This window comes from Schistocerca piceifrons, chromosome 8 (genome assembly GCF_021461385.2).
Source record: "Schistocerca piceifrons isolate TAMUIC-IGC-003096 chromosome 8, iqSchPice1.1, whole genome shotgun sequence".
Lineage (NCBI taxonomy): Eukaryota > Metazoa > Arthropoda > Insecta > Orthoptera > Acrididae > Schistocerca > Schistocerca piceifrons.
In genome coordinates, this window is record NC_060145.1 from 498,423,775 (window position 1) to 498,448,622 (window position 24,848).

Here is a 24,848-nt window from a genome sequence, read left to right on the forward strand (position 1 = left end):
TTCTGTGATGGCCCTTTTTAGAGATGTCCATTCCTCTTCAACTGTACTGACTACTGCGCTATTCCTTATTGCTGTATCTATAGCGTTAGAGAACTTCAAACGTATCTCGTCATTCCTTAGTACTTCCGTATCCCACTTCTTTGCGTATTGATTCTTCCTGACTAATGTCTTGAACTTCAGCCTACTCTTCATCACTACAATATTGTGATCTGAGTCTATATCTGTTCCTGGGTACGCCTTACAATCCAGTATCTGATTTCGGAATCTCTGTCTGACCATGATGTAATCTAATTGAAATCTTCCCGTATCTCCCGACCTTTTCCAAGTATACCTCCTCTTCTTGTGATTCTTGAACAGGGTATTCGCTATTACTAGCTGAAACTTGTTACAGAACTCAATTAGTCTTTCTCCTCTTTCATTCCTTGTCCCAAGCCCATATTCTCCTGTAACCTTTTCTTCTACTCCTTCCCCTACAACTGCATTTCAGTCGCCCATGATTATTAGATTTTCGTCCCCCTTCACATACTGCATTACCCTTTCAATATCCTCATACACTTTCTCTATCTGTTCATCTTCAGCTTGCGACGTCGGCATGTATACCTGAACTATCGTTGTCGGTGTTGGTCTGCTGTCGATTCTGATTAGAACAACCCGGTCACTGAACTGTTCACAGTAACACACCCTCTGCCGTACCTTCCTATTCATAACGAATCCTACACCTGTTATACCATTTTCTGCTGCTGTTGATAATACCCGATACTCATCTGATCAGAAATCCTTGTCTTCCTTCCACTTCACTTCACTGACTCCTACTGTATCTAGATTGAGCCTTTGCATTTCCCTTTTCAGATTTTCTAGTTTCCCTACCACGTTCAAGCTTCTGACATTCCACGCCTCGACTCGTAGAACTTTATCCTTTCGTTGATTATTCAATCTTAGTTATATTCATATATATACGATACGTACTGAGGTTTCATGAGTGAGTATGCATGTATCGAAATATGTGACATAAATGCCCGTATCATTTGACTGCGTTGAGTTAGTAGCTTAAACTTTTTACGCCACCTAAGGACCGTATTACCTTATATTCGACATAAATTTCAGCTCGATACCTCTATCCGTTCCTGGCAAGAACGATTCTTAATAAACAGTCGTATGTTCTGACTGTACTGACGAAGAAGCTTACCTGATTTTATACCGCCAGGGGATCCTAGACCTTAGTATTAGATATAAATTTCAGCTTGATAGCTCTACCCACTCCTGAGAAAAACGGGTTTTAACAGACAGACGGACGGACAGACAGAGAACAAAGTGATCCTGGAAGAAATTGGTGAAAGAAGGCACAGCATTTGTGTTTAGTGTAGCAGTTTTAGAGTTCAGTCACTGAGTGACAATCTTCAATCCAGCAGGCAACGTCAACACATTACAGCCATTCTTTGGCATCGTCCCTCTGGGACTAAACACGTCAAGAATTCAAAGGGCCCTCAGGTAAGAGTTCCGTTTTTACCGACTAAAGCACGGAGCCCTAAAACCACTAGAAAGAATTAAGATAGCACAGCGGGCAGCTGTGGTGGGCTCCTGGCTGGAATGAAAAGGGTGAGCCAGCCACTCAACAACAGCGAAATTTCCAGCCTAGAAGCTTAGGCTGGATTCCACACACTACACAAAATTTTAAAATCCTTACCAGAGGTACCCTACATGAATTCGTTCTTTAAATGGTTTTGAATTACAAGCTTTTTCAGAGTGACATAGGCACGCGACAGATTCGAACTGAAGACCGCTGCATCGCTCCACTTTCAGCGGACAACAGGTCAGTGTTTGAGTTAGTGCAGTCCCGTAACGAGGCCGATATCGAATGGCCACGCCAGCAGAGTGCAGCGTACGTCGATTGTATGCAGATAAAAGCCACGAGTACAAGCCTTGGAAATACCAATGGCATTATCGCGATTTCAACTCTCGTAATGAATGCGTGGCTTCGGAAAGCCCAGTGTGCTTGTAAATTTTGATTACCATTCTGGTTTTGGGCGCGCAGTACCTAAGCGAAGCGTATGGATACCCGGATCGAAATATTTCGGAACATGATATCGATAACTGGGTCAGAGATGCGAGTCCGGGATACGCTAATGGCCTTGGCTGCAAGTTGCCTAGTGCACACGTCCATCCAGCGGAAGGGAACTTGCTAGACGGGTATGTATGTAGGAAAAAATGAAAGCGGTGTCCTGTTCCGATTGTCATCCTACGCTCAAAGTCGATTAACTAGAGGCGTCCTGCAATGCCTGTTACTCACATCATATGCCGCGACTAGGCGCGACATTTGGGCGTCATTTACAGCTCACTTTCAAATGGGGCAACCGTGGCTGCGACGTTTGGCCTTTTAGCCTAGTAGTGTATCGGTGTTTTCAATCACGACTCCTACTGATGTGTAGTACACTCTGGTGGGACACATACCCATTGTAACAATCTAGTTGGACCAGATGAAGTGTGTGTACCGTGTGAGATGGTACAACAGTTAGACAGAAGACTCGTATTCACGGTTGTGGTGGCATTGCTCTGTGTTATTAATATGGACGCACCCGACGTTTAGCGTTGATAATGACGTCACTTAGGCAAGGAAGAGAGTTTATGCAGATATGCTATTTCCTGGTGGTGAAAGTTTTCGATGTTTAGATCTCAGATTACGAGAATATTGATTAATATGTTTCACTCGTTGTTCAAAATAGTCTAAGACATTTTCTATGGTGTTAACAACATGTGATTTGGAAGGTAAGCCGAGATGCCAAAGGGTTTCTTAGTGTTCATCAAAATGTGGGAAAATCAGCTGTTGTCATCTTGGAAGATGGGAGTGTCCAAAGCACATTCGATACTAAGATGTAGAAGTAAGGGTAGCACGGGTTCAGGGTGAATATAAACAGCTGACTCAGAGGTGGAGTGGTGGTTACGACGTAAGAATCGCAGATGACCCAGGATTGAGGCTAGATAATAGGCCAGTGAACGCCCAGAGAGAAGCGGCTGTCAAAATTAATGTTTTATTTTGCAATGCTACATCGGCACTACATTGACTTGGGGAGGCCTCAGCGAAGAGGGCAGGCGGCCGGCAGGGGGACAGCTGGAGACCGGCCACGTGGCTGCACAGGTGCACCGGCAGTTCCGCTGACACCTGGGCTCGGTACCTGGCGCGTAGCTCTGCTAGGTGAACCACAAGCACAGGGCGTCAGTGGAGGAAGAAGACAGACAGGAATGTTGCCGTGGCAGCCAATTCTGCGGAGACACTGGCCGTGCAGTGGAGAGGCGCGCCCACCGTTTTGACGGGAGACCGCTGCTGTGCACGGGCGGCGACCCCCTGTCCCCAGCGCAGGAGCCTCGCTGCCGCTGGAGTGACCCAGCACTACGCTGTGGCAATAAGGCCCCAGTATCACTGGGACACTGGTGGTGATCACCGGTGCCTTTGGTGAACACTACAGGATCACTAGTGTCCGACACCGCAGGTATTGGCAGCTGATTAGTTAGTGGAATGGGTTCTTACATGGGTAGCAACTAAATTACACCAGCCTTTTAATGTCCGAAAAATAAGGTATTCAATTTGAAAAAAAAAAAAAAAACATTCAACTTACCAATTTTAATTTTCACATACATGCTCGTCCCATTGAAATCAGGCACAAAATTCGTTATAATTTCTTGCCACGCATTCGTTTTCATCACTTTGTTGCTGTAGTGATCGCTTTTCACCCACATAGCAGGACGACTTTCTACTTCACTTACAAAATCTTCCGTGTTAATCAAATCTAAACTCGTGGCTACAATGTCTACAGTATATTGTACAATGAAAGTTTCGGGTCACTGTCTCAGAAATGACTGCCTGTCGGTTGGCAAATCTGCAGCTCTGTGTCTGTTCCAGTGTGAACACTCCAATTCAAACTAATGCGTGTCTGGCGGTGACTGCTGTAAACACAGTGGCCTTGTCCTTCAGACGTCACTGCTAGGTCACAGTGGCTCGGTGAGAATGCTCCAGTTAAAACGAGCGTATCTCTGTCGGCGACCGTCAGCAGTGACCCAGTGTGAAACAGGCCGAAGTCCGTAAGGTGGGACATATGAGGCGTCCTAACCCGAATTCCCAGGAACTTGACTCACACCCAAACATCCAGCTGTCAGACGGTCAGATCGGGACCAAACGTTGCACGCCGATAGAGAATCAACCGAAACTCCGATTTAGTTCGTTCTATGTGCTGTGCTCCAGCAGAACGGGCGTAAACGTTAATTAAAAGTAACACCGGAACTACCAGAGCACAGTGAAAACATGTCTATGAACAATACTTGCGTCTGGACTACGTGGGCGAGTTGGTAGAGATGTAGTAGAATGGTAGGCGAGGGCTGCTGGGTTGAAACCCTGCTGATCACAGTTTTTTTTTTTTTTTAACTGTTTAAGTGTGAAACTGTTATAGGGGAGAATATTTTCCTGACATGTGAAAAGATTTTTTCGAAGTTTATAGAAATGTTCTTCTGCCAGTTCTGTGACTTCGTTTCATTGAAAGTAGTAAATCTATACCTATCATTATTACCACTAATACTTCCTCATCTGTGATGCAATTGTTTCTTTATTCTATTGTCCCACTTCTTACGTATACTCTGTGAAACTACAAATGCACTAGCTGCTTCATCACGCGTGTGTCTGTTGTGTCGCACATGTCTGACAGAGCACCACAACGATCTATGCAGATGAAAATGACAGTTTTGTACTTAGTGTGTAATATTTATTAAGGCCTCTTACAGCTATGCGTTTCTACACGCGGAAACCGTTTTAAATATCCATGGTAAGCCCTGAAACATTTTATGCAGAAGGATTTCATTGCATCACCCATTACATTACTGTCCAGTTTCGGTCTGTGGAGTTTTCAAATTCACTTGCATTTATGAAATGTGTTCTCTCTAAAAAGTATTTAGTGCCGCGTGCGAACAGAGACTTGTTCCCATAGACAAGCGCAACGCCCGTTGTGTATCACTTCTCCACATAAGCTACATATCATTTGCTCCGCTCCTCCCCCCTCCCCGTTCCCCAATTAAGAAACTTGTAAACTTTCCGTGAATTCTTTGTAAGACCTTTAAAAACAAACTAAATCAAGTGATTGTGAAGATTCCTTGTTTTTTGTTTCAAAATAAGTGCTACATACACGTTCTTCTTCTATAATGGAAATAAGTTTCTAAATCTTTTTCCAGTGCTAAATATGAAAAGAAGTGGCAGTTTTTTTTTTTCATTTAAGGTACTGATACCTATGAAAGCTTTTAGTGAATTCAGAAGAATTGTATCTTTTGTACCGTTCTATGTCGAATAAAAATGTACTGACTATTACGCGAATGCATAGACGGAAGATATGAAATTTCTATCACTCTTTTAGTTTCTTCTTATGTCCAGTTAAAGAACGCATTTGAATGATTAGCTTAGTCTCACAGCTTCCTTTTCATGTCCTCTTCCCAAAAGCTCTTAATGGATCCGTTGTGTTATTTCGTGCATTCCTCTGTCCACTGTTTCCCAATCATTGTAACATGAATGAGTGAGCCCAAATCATGCTATGGGAAAAACACTCAGAAGCTACACAGAACCCTTCCAGTCAAAAATACAACGTTCAAGAGCTGTAGGTTAAACACTTCAGTACACCGTCAGTGTCCGTGGCGGCTTCCATCCCTTGGAAACAGGAAAACTATTGACCCATAGGAGCACTCTACACGGCTCTGGCAAGCTGGTGTTCGGTATGTGTATAGTTTGTCCAATTGAAGATGTGCGCTATTATGTCCTGTTGTTATCAACGGTCTTCTATGAGTTATCTGACTTCAAATGTTGAAACGTACTGAAGACGTTATGGGATTGACATTTATCTCTGTTCGCTTTTGCTAACCTTCTTTTTACGACCAGCATCCTTACACCATGTTTCGTGGCTGCTACGCTCGATAGTATTTTTTCCCTATTCGTCTTATTTAGTCCCTTCCATAGATTTAAGTTGAAACCGTATTGGAAGCCGTCCCACGATAAAATTTGTTTGCCGCTACAGTATCATTTTAGCTGCACGTGGTAAGCCAACTTAACTTGCAGATGTTATTTGCCCTGTCAGACAAAATAACTGAGGACGCCAATGAGAAGCTGATAATCTGATAGTGAACTTACCTACTTCACTTGGTAAATTCCGTTTTTACTGACTGTATAAACGCCTGTTCATTAATGTAAAATATTTTAGTTGACTGTAAATTCTTTGTTCTTTGTCTTTCCTAGACTCCAGACCCCTTCCGAAAGGTGGGTTATGGCCGATCGTTCAAACGTGGCCGACTGTGTCTTGCAGTCGACGGACTGAGCGATCAGGGAGCTGAAACGACGTTAGATTTATTCATCACGCTGACGAGCGCGTCTGAAGAGCTCAGCTGGGTTCATTGTCCCACTCTTACGCCACTTAACTGTCCCGATAACTGAGGCACGCGTGTGCGATCTGAGGGTGCTTTTAGACACTTCGACTCCGTTCACCTTGAAGACCCAACCGAATGAAGGCGACTTATCTTAGGCACGACCGCCTCTCTACAATAAGTGCACCACTCGCTTGGCAGCCTATTTACGTAGTTGTTTCTACCTTTGTAATTTATCTAGAAAGAAGTTACAGAGCTGAAACCGAGCCTAGATAAATGCGCGTTACTATGAGAACGAAGTGATGGTAACTATAGATTGAAAAAAAAAGAGCTTTCGACAAGAATGAGGTAGCTTCCAACGAAGCACGTTCAACCGATCTTCACCAACAACAGCTGCTGCTTGCAGTTAGTCATTTAACTGTAGAGGAGCAAACCGACATGCAGACTCAATAAAGTTGACATTTTTTCGATCCTGGCTATCACATTTATTAAGGTAATTTGTTAGTTACACGAGTGTTTTGGGATTAAAAAGCCACGTTTGAGTGTTTTAACTAGAGCTTGATGCCACAGACATGAAAAAGGTAGAGGGTTTACAAAATGTAGTACAAATGAAACGGTACGGTTTGATTTATAGCTGGTTCTCATTAGGCGACTGTTCGGCGTAAACACTCGAACATGAGCTGTAAGCCGAAACTACTGCTACGTTAAAGTGGTGTCTCCTGAGAGTTGGACAGCAGTAGATAAACTAAGAATTTATTTAACATAGTAGAATAGAAAAAGGTAAAAATCACTTAGAACAATTTAAGCGGTTTTACGATAAATGAACGCCACAGAAATTACCACCAGAGATCGTAAAGCCTTTGGGATCCTAGTTGGAAATCACACATTCACAGAGGAAGCTAACTAGACGATTGGAAAACAGTGGACAGAGAAAAGCAAGAAACAACACAACGAACTCATCGAATTCATGAAGAGATGAAAAAAAAAGCAGTGAGGCTAACCTAATACGTTCAAATTCGTTCTTTAACTGGGCAAAAATAAAGAAGAAGACACTAAAAATGTCGTAGAAATTTCATATTTGCAGTCTGTGCAAAAGATTTAGAAACATATTTCCGCTATAGAGCACTGTGTATGTAGCATTCATTTTAAAAGAAAAATCAAGGTATCTTTACGATCATCAAATTTAGATTTGTTTTTAAAGCCCTTACAAAGAATTCTAGGAAAGTCAACAAGTGTCTGAAACGGGATGGGATAACAAATGGCTTGTCTCTTATATGGAAAAGTGTTATTCAACCGGCGTTCGGTATGTGTATGGGAGCAAGTTTCTTTTTCTACGTAGCACTAAATAGTTTTTAAATAGAACCCATTTCACAAACGCAACTGCATTTTAAAACTGAAATTCATTTGCATAAAAAGTTTCAGGGCTTACGATGGACATTTAAAATGGTTTTAGCAATTTAGAAACGCGTAGCTAAGAAGGGGCTTCAATAAATGTTACAGCCTGAGTAGAAATATGCCATTTTCATTCAACAAATTTAAGGGGTTTGGGGTCCACTATGAAGAAGATACTAACTTCGTGAAGGGTGACTGCTAAACGCAACCACGCAACAGAAGGGACCTCACAGCTAAGTCAACACAGCATTACCTTCGGAAAAAAAGAGAAGTAGTTCCGGGTTCATCCAGCTGTGTAAACGGCTGAGTGAAGTAAATCGCTAACAGTTGTTATTTGTACTTTTACACTCGTATTTCTGCGTTGAGTAACACTAAGACACTTTTCTGTTCCCTTGTCTCGTCTTCAATAATGGACTGTAGCTTATTCCGCAGTCACAGTGTGTCGCTCTTCCATGACAGAAAAATGTTGACTTCTGTAAAATGTATTTTTATAGAATAAACAAATTTGTGGACATGTTCTTTTATTTGCACATAATTGCATGGATCTGTTTCTGTGCGTCTGAAACACAGCACTTTATCTAAGTCAAACGTGGATGGAAAATGAAACGGAAAATATGTCCTTTGACGGGTTAATTAATGTGTAGGCCATACCGAATCTCTTAACGTATCCATTGCTTTCATCAATGCACGTATTTCATCACGTGTCAAGTTTTACCCTAGTTAGTTCACAGTATTCTTTAGTAAAACTACAGTTCGCATATTTCTGTTTATACCTGCCGTTTTATCACCGTTAAGATTTAACTTTTAGAAACCGCTACGGATGAAACATACAGTTCCAGAATATGCATCCATTTTTGAAGAAGGGCATCCAGCACATGTATATTTCTTTTCCTAGTAAGCAAAATACCCAAAGTAATTTTGCGTCACATACGTCAGGCTTACACTGCGGAGATGAAGGGAATGAAATAATAAACATTATGAAATTTAAAAAAAAGTACTTTGCACGGAAAACGCAAGGAAAAAAGGAAAATAAAATACAAAGGAAATGCAGTCCATTCCGAATTGTTCTCCGCTTACCCTTGCATATATGTGAAATTCAAATCCAATCTTGAGCATCGCTGGGTACCACGGTGATCCACCCTGTCCACGGTCACACGCACGGGTCCTCCATGGCACGCTTCCCCTGTAACGCTGAAGTCTGTCCCGCTCGCGTGTTAGTAAGGTCCGTGCCACGACATACTGCATGTTTAAACTATTCTCTAACGAGCTTACTTGGAGAGTATTCTTCCACTGATTCCTGCCAAAGCCCCGAAACACGATCGACGCAGCTGCCTGCTGAACGCATGGAATTACAAGTGGTACTTTGCCTGCCTTTTTCGCGCGCCATATTCCTCGGAGGTTTGTAGGTAAGTGAGGCCGTCTCGGATTAAACTCTCTGAAGCTGCTTCTACTACAGCAAGTGAAACTACAACGTCTTCTCTTCTAATACGGCTACTGTACGCAAAGGACGACATCAACACGGACGGCACAGCACATCTCGATAGTATACTGTGTTATCTTTTTACTACCTAACCAGGAAAGCTATAGGATAAGCTGAGAACCTCGTAATGGAAGTCAAGTCAGCTTTTAACAAAACCGTTATTTCTTTTACAGTCGAACTAGATGAGTCAAAAGCTACACCCTTGTTTTTCTTTCTTCTTTCTATCTTTTAAAAAAGGCACACCACGAAGGAATTAGCTGAATGGGATAGAAATTGACAGATGTGATGTATATGTGCAGACAAACAAATGATTACAATTTCGCAAAAATTGGATGACTTGGTGAGCAAGTAAGCAATGCGGTGGTCCACTTATGGCCCTTATGCAAGCAGTTATTCGGCCTGGCATTTATTGATAAGAGTTGTTAGATGTCCTCATGAGGCGTATAGTGCAACATTTTGTCAAATTCGCCCCTTATATCGTCAAAATCGCGAGATAATTTGAGGGGCATTCCCATAATGCTCCAAATGTTCTCAGCTGACGAGAGATCCGGTGACTTTAGTGGTCAACGAAGGGACTGACAAGCACGAAGAGAAGCAGTAGACTCTCCCCGTGTGCGGGCGGGAATTATCTTGCTGAAATATAAGTTCAAGATGGCTTTTTACGTAACTGTCTCTCCTGTTTATAGTGATTCCAAAGACTGGAACAATTATAGAATTGATCGCACTGGCGTCTTTTGTGTGGTTTTCTTTGCAGATGCGTCACTCTTTCTCAGGAACTATAACAATATTCTGTCCTCCATGTCATCTTCCCTTGCTTCAGAACACATATGGTCGTTCCATTCCGTACTGAATCACAGTACTGGTCCTACAGACTGAACTCTTGACCCGATGACAGTCCCATAGCAACACATTTAATACTGCAGATTGTAACAACACATTCATTGCTGTACTATGCTATCCCAGGGATGTAGACGTTGGAGAGAGTGGAAACTTAATGTCTGGAAATAACTGTGAGCATCGTGGAACAGGGATGGAAACAGTGCTGTGAGCTGCTACAGCGTATTATTCACGGCTAGAATGCCTCGATGCTTTGGCATAATGTGCTGGAAATGTTATGTGTCCTATGTACAACATAAAATACTTACAATTTGTGTGAGGAATTACTTAAAATGCAGTGCTAGTGTGGACATTAGGTAACATTCTGTTTGTAGGAAATATGGTTGGAGTGTAACATTTAATCTACATCGATACCAAATTTCCATCACACCAAGGTGTATCTACAGTGAAAATCGGTGTTACTTAAGTAACACTGTTTCTTATCAAAAGAGTGTGTACAGATTGCTTAGAATACTTGGAAATGAATCCACCACAACTCTTCAGAAATCTATTGTAATCTGAATTCGCCATGAGACCTATTGTTTAAAACTATTGGGTCTAATCCTGCTACTACGATCGCTAGTACTACACCAGCTGAGTCGCAGAACCTTACACATCTGTATTATTAACTACTACAGCACATTTTTTGGTACAAGCATCCTTAAAAGTCATCAGAAATGAGAGATGCAAGGGTGTGATGTGTAATGTATGGTGCGCCTGGGGAAGGTGGTGTGTGATGTGCATGTGATAGTTGCTATGTGTGCTGTGTGATGTGTGTTGGATATGTGATATGTGGTTTCGTATGTACGGTATGCTGTGAGTAGAATGGGTTGTACATAATCTGTGGTGTGTTGTGTGGTGTGCATGCAGTGTGGCTTGATGTGGTGTTTCCTGTGTCATGTATGGTGCTGTTAGGAGTATGATGAGGTATGGTGTGGTGTGTGGTGAGGGTGTGATGTGTGCAGTGTGTGGTAGGTGTTGCGTATGGTGTGTGACTTGTGTTGTGCGGTGTATGTCGTTTGTGGTGTGGATAGTGTGTGATGATTAGTATGTTTGGAGCATGCTGTGTGTGCTGCGCGAGTTGTGTTGACTGTATGATGTGTCGTTTCTGGTGAGTGTTGCGTCTGTTGTGTGAGATTAGCTGTCTCTGATGTGTTGTGTGGCGTGGCCTGTGGTGTGTTGCGTGGTGTGCTGCAGATTTTGGTGAGTGTTGTGTATTATCTGCGGTGTGGTATCATGTGCGGTGTGATTTGTCTTAGGCTGTGATGTGTGGTATGTGGTTGGTGGTGAGTGTCATGAAGTGTGATGTCTGTGGTGTGTGTTGGTGGTAAGTCTCAAACCTTATGTATGTATGTATCTCCAAGGTGGCACACAATGAATTTCGAAGTATGAGGGCTGGAACTTAAATAGGGGCAACTATTTATTCACAGCCCATACAAAAGAGTTACATGTTTACACCTGTTACTGTAGTTCAAAGTAGTCACCAGCGTTGTGTAGAACCCGTTGACAGCTATGTGGAAGGCGCAGTATACCGTTAGCAGAGCCTCTTCTGTTGATGGCGCGAATGGAGCGGTCTAAAGCTATGATGATTCTCGTGTACGACTATGATGGTGTTATCCTAACACATTACGTTCCTCTACGGCAGACAGTCAATGCACAGTATTAGTGTTTGTTTTTGGAGCATGACCTGCCACCAGCATTGCGAAAGAAGCGGCGACACTTTCTGTGCAACCCACCCATCATTTTGCACGACAATGAGCGGGCGCATACAGCGCAAGCTGTGGCTGCTCAGTTCGGTCGATGGGACTGAGAAGTACTGTACCATCCACCGTACTCCCCGGACTTAAGTCCATGTGACTTTGATTTGCTTCCGAAGGCGAAAGTACCACTTTGTGGCATTCGCTTCAGAACTGTTCCAGAGATTCGACAGGCAGCAGACCATCAACAGAACAGGCTAGCAACGGGTTCTACACAACGCTGGTGACTACTTTGACTGACGGTAACAGGTGCAAACATGTAACTATTTTCATATACATCTACATCTACATGGATACTTTGCAAATCGCATTTAAGTGCCTGGCAAAAGGGTTCATCGAACCACCTTCACAATTTTCTAATATTCAAATCTCGTAGAGCGCACGGAAAGAACGAACACCTATATCTTTCCGTACGAGCTCTGATTTCCCTTATTTTATCTTGTTGATCGTTCCTCCCTATGTACGTTGGTGTCAACAAAATATTTTCGCATTCGGAGGAGAAAGTTGGTGATTGGAATTTCGTGAAAAGATTCGGTCTTTCTTTTAATGAATTGCAGCACAAATCCTGTATCATTTCTGTGACACTCTCTCTCATATTTCGCGATAATAGAAAACGTGCTGCCTTTCTGTGAACTTTTTCGATGTACTCCGACAGTCCTATCTGGTAAGGATCCCACACCGCGCAACAGTATTCTAAAAGAGGACGGACAAGCGTAGTGTAGGCAGTCTCCTTAGTAGGTCTGTTACATTTTCTAAGTGTCTTACCAATAAAATGCAGTCTTTGGTAAGCGTTCCCCACAACATATTCTATGTGTTCCTTCCAGTTTAAGTTGTTCGTAATTGCAATACCTCGGTATTTAGTTAAAATTACGGCTTTTAGATCAGACTGATTTATAGTGTAACCGAAGTTTGACGAGTTGCTTTTAGCACTCATGTGGATGACCTCACACTTTCCGTTATTTAGGGTCAACTGCCTCTTTTCGCAGCATTTAGATATTTTTTAAAATCGTTTTGCAGTTTGTTTTGATCTTCTGATGACTTTATTAGTCGATAAACGACAGCGTCATCTGCAAACAATCAAAGACGGCTGCTCAGATTGTCTCCCAACTCGTTTATATCGATAAGGAATAGCAAAGGGCCTATAACGCTACCTTGGGGAACGCCAGAAATCACTTCTGTTTTACTCGATGACTTTCCGTCAAATACTACGAACTGTGACCTCTCTGACAGGAAATCACAAATCCAGTCACATAACTGAGACGATATTCCATAAGCATGCAATTTCACTACGAGCCGCTTGTGTGGTACAGTGTCAAAAGCCTTCCGGAAATCCAGAAATACTGAATCGATCAGAAATCCCTTGTCTACATCTACCTCCATATTCCGCAAGCCATCTGGCGGTGTGTGGTGGAGGGTACCTTGAGTACCTCTATCGAATCTCCCTTTTATTCTAGTCTCGTATTGTTCGTGGAAGGAAAGATTGTCGGTATGCCTCTGTAGGGGCTCTAATCTCTCTGATTTTATCCTCATGGTCTCTTCGCGAGATATACGTAGGAGGTAGCAATATACTGCTTGACTCCTCGGTGACGGTATGTTCTCGAAACAAAAGTCCGTACCGAGCTACTAAGCGTCTCTCTTGCAGAGTCTTCCACTGGAGTTTATCTATCATCTCCCCAACGTTTTCGCGATTGCTAAATGATCCTGTAACGAAGCGTGTTGCTCTCCGTTGGATCTTTTCTATCTCTTCTATCAATCTTATCTGGTACGGATCCCACACCGGTGAGCAGTATTCAAGCAATGGGTGAACAAGTGTGCTGTAACCTTCTCCCTTTGTTTTCGGACTGCATTTTTTAGGACTCTTCCAATGAATCTCAGTCTGGCAAATGCTTTACCGACGATTAATTTAAATGGTCATTCTATTTTAAATCACTCCTAATGCCTACTCCAAGATAATTTATGAAATTCTTCCAGTTGCTGACCTGCTCTATTGTAGCTAAATGATAAAGGATCTTTCTTTCTGTGTATTCGCAGCACATTACACTTGTCTACATTGAGATTCAATTATCATCTACCTGGGAACCCGTGTCTATGGCCCTCAGAGTCTCGTGGACGAATAACGCGAGCTGGGTTTCACACGATAGTCTTTTTCGAAACCCATGCTGATTCCTAAAGAGCAGATTTCTAGTCTCCAGAAAAGTCATTGTACTCGAACGTAATTCGTGTTTCAAAATTCTACAACTGATCGACGTTAGAAATATAGGTCTATAGTTCTGCACATCTGTTCGACGTCCCTTCTTGAGAACGGGGATGACCTGTGCCCTTTTCCAATCTTTTGGAACGCTACACTCTTCTAGAGACCTACGGTACGTCGCTGCAGGAAGGGGGGCAAGTTTCTTTGCGTACTTTGTGTAAAATCGAACTGATATCCCATCAGGTCCAGCGGCCTTTCCTCTTTTGAGCGATTTTAATTGTTTTTATATCCCTCTGTCATCTGTTACGATATCTACCATTCTGTCATCTGTGCGACAATCTAGAGAAGGGCCGGCTGGTGTGGCCGAGCGGTACTAGGCGCTACAGTCTGGAACCGCGCGACCGCTACGGTCGCAGGTTCGAATCCTGCCTAGGGAATCGATGTGTGTGATGTCCTTATGCTAGTTAGGTTTAAGTAGTTCTAAGTTCTAGGGGACTGATAACCTCAGCAGTTCAGTCCCATAGTGCTGAGAGCCATTTGAACCATTTTCTCCTAGAGAAGGAACTACAGTGCAGTCTTCCTCTGTGAAACAGCTTTGGAAAAAGACATTTAGTATTTCGGCCTTTAGTCTGTCATCCTCTGTTTCAGTACCATTTTGGTCACAGAAGGTCTGGACATTTTTTTTTTGATCCACATACCACTTTGACATAAGACCAAACTTTCTTAGGATTTTCTGCGAGTCAGTACATAGAACATAACTTTCGAATTCGTTGAACGCCTCTCGCATAGCGTTCTTCACACTACATTTCGCTTCGTGTAATTTTTGTTTGTATGCAATGCTTTGGCTATGTTTATGTTTGCTGTGAAGTTCGCTTTGCTTCCTTAGCAGTTTTCTAACTCGGTTGTTGTACCACGGCGGCTCCTTTCCATCTCTAACGATCATGCTTGGCTCATACGCATCTAACACATATTGTACGATGGTTTTGAGCTTTGTCCACTGATCCTCAACACTATCTGTACTTGAGACAAAACTTTTGTGTTGAGCCGTGCAGTACTCTGAAATCTTCTTTTTGTTACTTTTGCTAAACATAAAAATCTTCCGACCTTTTTTAATATTTCTATTTACGGCTGAAATCATCGATGCTGTAACCGCTTTATGATCGATGATTCCCTGTTCTGCGTTAACTGTTTCAAATAGTTCGAGTCTTTTTGTCACCAGAAAGTCTAATATGTTATCGCCACGAGTCGGCTCTCTGTTTAACTGCTCAAGGCAGTTTTCAGATAAAGCACTTAAAAAAATTTCACTGGATTCTTTGTCCCTGCCACACGTTATGAACGTTTGAGTCTCCAAGTCTATATCCGGCAAATTAAAATCTCCACCCGAAACTATAACATGGTGAGGAAATCTACTCGAAACATTTTCCAAATTATCCTTCAGGTGCTCAGCCACAACAGCTGCTGAGCCAGGGGGCCTATAGAGACATCCAATTACCATGTTTGAGCCTGCTTTAACCGTGACCTTCATCCAAATTATTTCACATTTCGGATCTCCGTCAATTTCCTTCGATACTATTGCACTTCTTATCGCTATAAACACGCCTCCCCCTTCACAGCCTGTCCCTGCGGAATACTTTCCAATCCGAGTTTAGGATTTCATTACTGTTTACATCTGGTTTCAGCCAACTTTCCGTCCCTAGTACTATGTGGGCATTGTGACAGTTTATTAATGAGAGCAGTTCTGGGATCTTTCTATAGACGCTCCTGCAGTTTACTATTACCACATTAATATTGTCATTCCCCGTTGCGTTTTGCCTACTGCTACATTGTCGCGTCTCAGGAGGTGTCTTGTCGGGCCTAGGGAGGGAATTCTCTAACCTAAAAAACCCACACATACTCCGCTACCTTTGTAGCCGCTTCCTTCATGTAGTGCACCTCTGACCTATTCAGGGGGTCCTTACATTCCTCCACCCGATAGCGGAGGTCGAGAAATTTGCATCCCAGATCTCCGCAGAATCGTCTGAGCCTCTGGTTTAAGTCTCCAAACCAAAGGACCGCGATCTGTTCTGGGAACGACACTACAAATTGTTAGCTGAGATTCCACCCCGCGAGCGAGGCTTTCCGCCTTCACCAACTCCGCCAACCGCCTGAATGAACTGAGGATGACTTCTGAACCCAGACGGCAGGAGTAATTGGTGCCGACATGTGCAACAATTATCAATCGGGAGCACCCAGTGCTCTCTGTCACCGCCGACACGGCGTACTCCACATCTCGGATGAGAGCCCCGGCAAGCAGACAGAGTGAACACTGGCCTTCTTCCCCGACCTTTCTTTTTCCCTAAGGGGCTCCATCACCCGCCTAACACTGGAGCTCCTAGGAGGCTCCTATTCCCAGTATTTGCTTTAAACATAGCACATGTGGACTTACACTTAGGAGAAGTGGCTGTGGCTGAACTGCTATCACAAACAACTGGGCCGGGATCAGAAACATTTCTCCTCCACTTATCATAAGGCAGCTGCATCAACAGTATGCGTGTGACGACCCTGTGCAGGGGGCTGTCATCAGCTCCAGGTATTGGAGTTAGGAGAAGCAGAGTGCAGGAATTCTATAAGTAACCGTACACCTCTGAGTGAATGGTAGCTTGGGGAAATATGTTCAGTAGGTCAGCCACCTGTCATCGTTCGCCTAACAGACAGGCCTGGACCTGGAAAAGGATTATCTTCCATTTCTTCGAGACCCACAAGCTTGAACCTGTAATGGGAAATAGGGGGAAACAAGCATCCTTTGTCTCAGAAAAGCATAGCGTCAGCATTCCAGGCCCAGGATTCTGATGCCATATAGCCTCACCCAGTATTCCAGGCTATCCATTTTGGATTCTGACATGAAGAGAGGTTGTCCTCGTATTCCAGGTCAGCGAGAATCACAGTGCGTCATTATGGATTTTTGAATTTCGAGTAAATTTATACCTGAACAACAGCCCTACTTTCACAATGACATCGTAGTAGTGGAGGAAAAGGAACGCCTAAATTTGAATTTCCCAATGTTTTGTCCATAGGGAAACTGACATTTCTCAGAAGACTGACGTGGGAAGGGTTGGGGAAATACGACGATGTTATCGACGACGTAAGTGGTGATATCATCGGTGGTGTACTCCTTGCCTTCCCCTATCTAGCCATTCCCCACCCCCTCCCCCCCCCTCCCCCCAAGTTTTCTCTATCTTCTCATAACTAACACTTTCTCTTCCCCTACTTTTCGCTCACTTTTCACTGTATTTAGTCCTCTTTCCCCTTTTACCTCACCAATCATTATTGCTTCTAATCACTTGCACTTGAAGTAAATACATAGTAACATACATCAACGGTATAACACATATACCACAAACCAAAGCTGAAGAGAACATTTTCTCATCAAGCGACAAGCAAAGCTGATGGTTATGTTGGCAACACTGCTCATACAAAAACACACAGTGGCACGTTTAGCCATAAGTATGCAAACAGACAGTAGTTACACTTCAAGAAATGTGTAGTGCTGCAGGGGTATGTCGGATTACACAAAAAAATAATTGCACACGAGGAATAGGCAGACGAGGCAGACGACATTACCTGATGTGAGTAATAATCGGACATAAAATACCGCAAGAAAATCGAAATCTTTTGTTATAAGGAACTTTTTCAGCTGTACATAGCAATCGAGATTGGAAATATGTTTCATTACAGACCACTGATGATGTTTTATACCAACAAAACGCAGCATGTTTGGTGAAAAAAGTACCCACTTTCCTGTAGTTGAACCGTCGGATTTAAATCACCTACAGTAATTGTAAAGCAACTAAGGACATAATGACTATATAAATGAAGAAACTTTACATCTATCGATTTCGTTCCGCTAAGAATGACGAATTCTGTCCGGAAAGAAGTCCTGCATACAATAACAAATTCTTGGCATGCTAGTATCTTGATCTCTACACTACAGTGCCTTCCAGAAGTCAAGAAAGCCTGCGTAAAACGTGGCGGCTTTGTCTGCAGCGTTCTGGATTTTATGAAAGCAAAGAGTGAGCTGTTTCGCAAGTTATCTAATACCGGACTTTCGTTCTCCAAAACATCGCACTACATGAGCGTAAAATCTTCCATAATTCTGATACAAATTAGCGCCAGCGATGTAGGACTATAACTGTGTACATCCTCCCACGATCCAACTTCAAAACGAAAATGATTTGCGATTTTTTTCAGCCGCTTGGCACCTTTCATTGCTGTAACGGCCAAGGACGTACAATGAATGGATAAGGTATGAAAGAGAAGGAAGGAGATGAAAAAATGTAGTGTGGGCAGAAATCTCACTTCTCTCGAATAGCACTGAGGAAACATCGATACTGATTTCCCCATCATTCTGACGGATCACCACCGACAGCGTCACATGTCCTCAACTCGTGCCCTCAACACATGGGAGCAGAGAAACATTGGACTGAAATCAGTACATGGTGTGTGTATTCAAAACAATTTATACACCATAAAGGCCGCTTATGCAGAATTACTTAACATATTCTATTCGTATAGGCCTATGGCGGGATAGTCACTGTGTTTAAATTTTGGGTTGTTCTCTGTAGGATTCAGTGTGGCACTGCGTCCTTTTTCTGGTTTTCGTAATGGCCATCTAGGATCGCGTAACAACTTCAGTTCCTCTTCTTTCCTTGTCGTTTTCTCTTATTCAGTACTGCATCTTCTCCCCGTGCTGTCCAGCGGCGCTTTTTATAAAAAACATTGGAGAAGCCCATACTGGGGCTCTTGCCCCGGAAAATTTTCTGAATTTTAGATGAAAAATAGTGAGTTTTAAAGTTTTTTTAAGCATTTTAGAGTCATATGATCAGCATTAGAACCCCGAAAACTAGACTCCCGATAACTCGAAATCCGGGAAACTCGACAAGCCTGACACAATTTTTGTCTTTGGGCCGGCCGGTGTGGCCGTGCGGTTAAAGGCGCTTCAGTCTGGAACCGCGTGACCGCTGCGGTCGCAGGTTCGAATCCTGCCTCGGGCATGGATGTGTGTGATGTCCTTAGGTTAGTTAGGTTTAATTAGTTCTAAGTTCTAGGCGGCTGATGACCTCAGAAGTTAAGTCGCATAGTGCTCAGAGTCATTTGAACCAGCCATTTTGTCTTTGGAAAAAAGAGACAAAACATAAACACGCAAGGTATTTTCGTAAAAACTAGCTAATTTAAGCTTACTTTGAATAAGGCTCAATTTCAAAGTTAATACTTTAATACAATTAAAAAAGTTAATAAATAAGCCCAATACTTTCAGTAAAAATGTATGTAAATAGCGGGTTTTAATTGGGTCTTACACCCTAAAAATATTTAAGTATTTGAAAATAACGAATACAATACTATAGTAATATAGTAATACAGTACTAAACTAGTACTAATATTTCGAAACTGAAAATTTAACATTATGTATGTATTTAATTTAATTAGATTTTTAATATTGCTCTAAATGCCATTATTAGGGCTAGAGTGTCTTTAGAAATGTGCAAATGTCGACTGTCTGACTGGATTACTGAATATGAAGTCGTTGATGACTGGTCGGATATCCAATTCATCCAAAACATCTCGGTAGGCATGAAGAACAGCCAAGTTGCTCAATCGATTCTGTCCCATTGTTGATCTGAGATATGACTTCGGACGTCTAAGGGCGCTAAATGACCGTTTTGCTGTTGCTGTAGTGACTGGAACTACTTGGAGAAGCTTGATGCACTTCACATAACATTTCTCGAACTGCAGGTTGTTGTGTAATGTAGTTTCCTACATCACTCATGTTTTTTTTTTAAGACCAGTTGTTTTTTATTAGCGATATCGGCTAACATATTCAAATATAAGCGCAGTCTCTCAGTCTCTAGGTCATTTTTGAAAAACTCAGTTGATGTTTCCAAATTTGTTTCACCTCTGTTTACTAAAGGCAAGCACTATTGTTCAACTGCAATGACCTGTGTGAGTCAAGTTGAAGCAAACCTCTCAGTAATGCGAGATTCCAACGTTTCACTTCAATGTAAATAGCTTTGTAGCATTCCTTTGGGGTTTTGAAAGTGTGTTGTGAGCTGGCTTCGTTGTTTTCATACATCTTTGGTATACTTCGATTCCGAGGAAACGAAAGATCACCAACTTGTGAAGTTTCTTCTTTTAAACACAATTCCCAAAAGTGTTCGAAACTATCACGCCTTCCATTCAATATACAAATCAAGCCCTCATATTTTTTTCCGGATCAGCAACACTTAGATGAGGGAATTGAACTTTTTCATTGACGTCCTTTACTGGGGTCATTGCACGGCAATAAAGACGTAAAAAGAAATAAGTCTTGAATTGTAACATTGACTCAATGTAGCCTGCACATTTGTAACCTGCCTCTGTTTTGTCCTCTTCAGAAAATGTTTCAAAAAACTGTAGTTCTTCTCAAGATAGTAGAAGTCCATCGAGTCGAGAAAAGCGGCCATAGATCAGCTTGGTCGTTGGCGCTCTCACAGCGTATGCTTCTGAAAGTCCCATCCTTTTGTTGGATTCCCTTACGGTGTTTCTTAAGTCCTTGGCTAAAGGCATAATATCCCTCATACACGTAAGATGGCGGAGACTGTCTACAACTGCCAAGTCTAAACTGTGAGCAGTGCAGTGCATATAACGTGTTTTGGTTGTATATCCAAAACTAACTGTTTTTAGTTCTTTGAACTTACCTCTCATATTCGAGACACCATCATAGCACTGTCCTCTTTAAGTTATCCATTGACAAATGAAGACGAGCAAAAAATCTTCTATAATACTAAACATAGTTTGTGATTCAGAGTTGGGGGTCTCGTATAAGTCAATAAAGTCTTAGTTGATGATTAAGGAATCATCGACAGTATGAATACAAAATGACACTTGTTCGTGAATTGAGGAATCACTTGTTTCGTCAACCATAATAGAAAAATGTTCAGTCTTCTTGATTGAAGCCAATACCTTTCTCAACACTAACTTTCCTAGTTTCCGAGTAATTTAGCATTAAAATTAGTCAATCAGTACTTCCCGCGCGCAAATTCAAGCAGATGCACACGTAAAATGCGGTAGTGCACAGACATCCGTGGGTCCGTGAGACGCCACTTGTTCAAATGCTCATTAACAGTTAAAATGTGGCTTTCCCGGAAGTCAGACTTAAGCTAGATGAGCAGAAACTGCATTTTTCGCTCTGAGGAAACCAGACGGGGGACGCGTTTGGCGCCGCTGCCTCTGGCACGCTGCTTCAAGTTCCGCGCGCGACGACCTGCTTGGCTCACTTCATGGACAAATAATTCGGAAACGGCGCAACGCAACGAGGTTTTTTTCTGAACAATAATATCTTAGCACAGACTCCCCTTCAACACCCTTACAGCTTTTCAGACTATTTCGACCACCCTGCATATACAGACAGTTCAGCCATTACTGGAGAAAATCGCCGTTTTTACCTGTTATCGATTTCGATGGGACCTGGATAAACTGAAAGAACCAGAGGTTGTACAGAGTTTCAGGGAGAGCATAAGGGAACAACTGACAGCAATGGGGGAAAGAAATACAGTAGAAGAAGAATGGGTAGCTTTGAGGGATGAAATAGTGAAGGCAGCAGAGGATAAAATAGGTAAAAAGACGAGGGCTAGTAGAAACCCTAGGTTAACAGAATAAATATTGAATTTAATTGATGAAAGGAGGAAATATAAAAATGCAGTAAATGAAGCAGGCAAAAACGAATACAAACGTCTCAAAAATGAGATTGACAGGAAGTGCAAAATGGCTAAGCAGGGATGGCTAGAGGACAAATGTAAGGATGTAGAGGCTTATCTCACTAGGGGTACGATAGATACCGCCTGAAGGAAAATTAAAGAGACCTTTGGAGAAAAGAGAACCACTTGTATGAATATCAAGAGCTCAGATGGAAACCAAGTTCTAAGCAAAGAAGGGAAAGCAGAAAGGTGGAAGGAGTATAGAGAGGGTCTATACAAGGGAGATGTACTTGAGGACAATATTATGGAAATGGAAGAGGATGTAGATGAAGATGAAATGGGAGATACGGTACTGCGTGAAGAGTTTGACAGAGCACTGAAAGACCTGAGTCGAAACAAGGCCCCGGGAGTAGACAACATTCCATTAGAACTACTGACGGCCTTGGGAGAGCCAGTCCTGACGAAACTCTACCATCAGGTGAGCAAGACGTATGAGACAGGCGAAATACCCTCAGACTTCAAGAAGAATATAATAATGCCAACCCAAAGAAAGCAGGTGTTGACAGATGTGAAAATTACCGAACTATCAGTTTAATAAGTCACGGCTGCAAAATACTAACGCGAATTCTTTACAGACGAGTGGAAAAACTGGTAGCAGCTGAACTCGGGGAAGATCAGTTTGGATTCCGTAGAAATACTGGAATACGTGAGGCAATACTGACCCTACGACTTATCTTAGAAGCTAGATTAAGGAAAGGCAAGCCTACGTTTCTAGCATTTGTAGACTTAGAGAAAGCTTTTGAAAATGTTGACTGGGATACTCTCTTTCAAATTCTGAAGGTGGCAGGGGTAAAATACAGAGAGAGAAAGGCTATTTACAATTTGTACAGAAACCAAATGGCAGTTATAACAGTCGAGGGGCATGAAAGGGAAGCAGTGGTTGGGAGGGGAGTGAGACAGGGTTGTAGCCTCTCCCCGATGTTATTCAATCTGTATATTGAGCCAACAGTGAAGGAAACAAAAGAAACATTCGGAGTAGGTATTAAAATACATGGAGAAGAAATAAAAACTTTGAGGTTTGCCGATGACTTTATAATTCTGTCAGAAACAGCAAAGGACTTGGAAGAGCAGTTGAAAGGAATGGACAGTGTCTTGAAAGGAGGATACATGATGAACATCAACAAAAGCAAAACGAAGATAATGGAATGTAGTCGAATTAAGTCGGTTGATGCTGAGGGAATTAGATTAGGAAATGAGACGCTTAAAGTAGTAGATGAGTTTTGCTATTTGGGGAGCAAAATAACTGATGATGGTCAAAGCAGAGAGGATATAAAATGTAGACTGGCTATGGCAAGGAAAGCGTTTCTGAAGAAGAGAAATTTGTTAACATCGAGTATAGATTTAAATGTCAGGAAGTCGTTTCTGAAAGTATTTGTATGAAGTGTAGCCATGTATGGAAGTGAAACGTGGACGATAAATAGCTTGGACAAGAAGAGAATAGAAGCTTTCGAAATGTGGTGCTACAGAAGAATGCTGAAGATTAGATGGGTAGATCACATAACTAATGAGGAGGTGTTAAATAGGATTGGGGATAAGAGAAGTTTGTGATACGACTAGAAGAAGGGATCGGTTGGTAGGACATGTTCTTTACTTCTATTGTTACACCATGCTTCTTGCCAAATTTCTTGAATCGATGTCAACGGGAAGTACCATATAGATTTTGGGAGCGAGTGTCCGAATACTGAATTATGGGACGTGAATGACAGTATCTTATGATTGAATTAATGTACAAAATTATATTTTCTACTCCGCCAAGGGCTATATGTCGTAGTAATTTCAGCTCGATACGTCTGTTTGTGCCTGAGAAATGTGGTCCTAATATTCGGACGGACACACAAACAGATAGACTGACGGGCAAGAGAGTGATCCAACAAGGGTTCTGGTATTACCGACTGGGATACGTAACCCCAAATACAGCTGCTGTGTACTGCATCGAGTACCGAAAACGGTCTTCGTTTGTTGGAAAGTTCGAAGGTGTGTGTGGCAGATTCAGTAATATGTTTTCATTATGACGTGACTGGCAGCACTAAAATAACGGATAATTAAGGCATTCAGGAAGGGAGTCAGAAGAAAGGTCTTCTTGAACCACTACCAAAGAACCCAGAGTAACGAAGAAACTCCAGAAAAATACAGAGGACAGAGATGTGGCTTCTCAACTGGAATCTGCAGCTGGAATAACTGTAACAACCATATGGTGTTTAAGAGCAACTTTCTTGTCCCTTTCCTAGAATCTACGTTTTCACAACGTCTCGTAACGTATTTCTTCTCAATAGTTTCAGTTATTTTCATCAAATTTCTCTCAGTTAATGGTTATGGTGATATCTTTGTACGTTGTTTAACAGTCCCTACGAATGTGCTGTTGTGGATACACACACATCAAAAAAAATTTTGCATCACCTCGATTCCGAGAGTTCCGGAACCTGCACTGAAAATTGGAATAGAGATTAACATAAACATCACTTCCGACCTTTTTATTGCTCATGAAAACCACACAATGCATATTGAACCGCCATACAGCGAGACCTTCAAAGGTGGTGATTCAGATTGCTGTAGTCGTCGTGGCATACTATCCACAAGAACTTGTGGTACTGTTGGTCCAGATTGCCCCACTCCTCAACGGCTATTCGGCGTAGATCCCTCAGAGTGGTTGGTGGGTGATGTCGTCAATTAACAGCCCTTTTCAATCTATCCCAGGCATGATCGATAGGGTTCATGTCCGGAGAACATGCTGGCCACTCTACTCGAGCGATGTCGTTAAAATGAAGGAAGTCATTCACAAGAAGTGCACGATGAGGGCGCGGATTGTCATCCATGAAGACGAATGCCTCGCCAATATGCCGCCGATATGGTTACACTATCGATCGAAGGATGGCATTCACGTACCGTAAAGCCGTTACGGCGCCTTCCATGACCATCAGCGGCGTACGACGGCCTCACATAATGTCACTCCAAATCAGCAGCGAACCTCCACATGCTGCACTCGCTAGACAGTGTGGTTA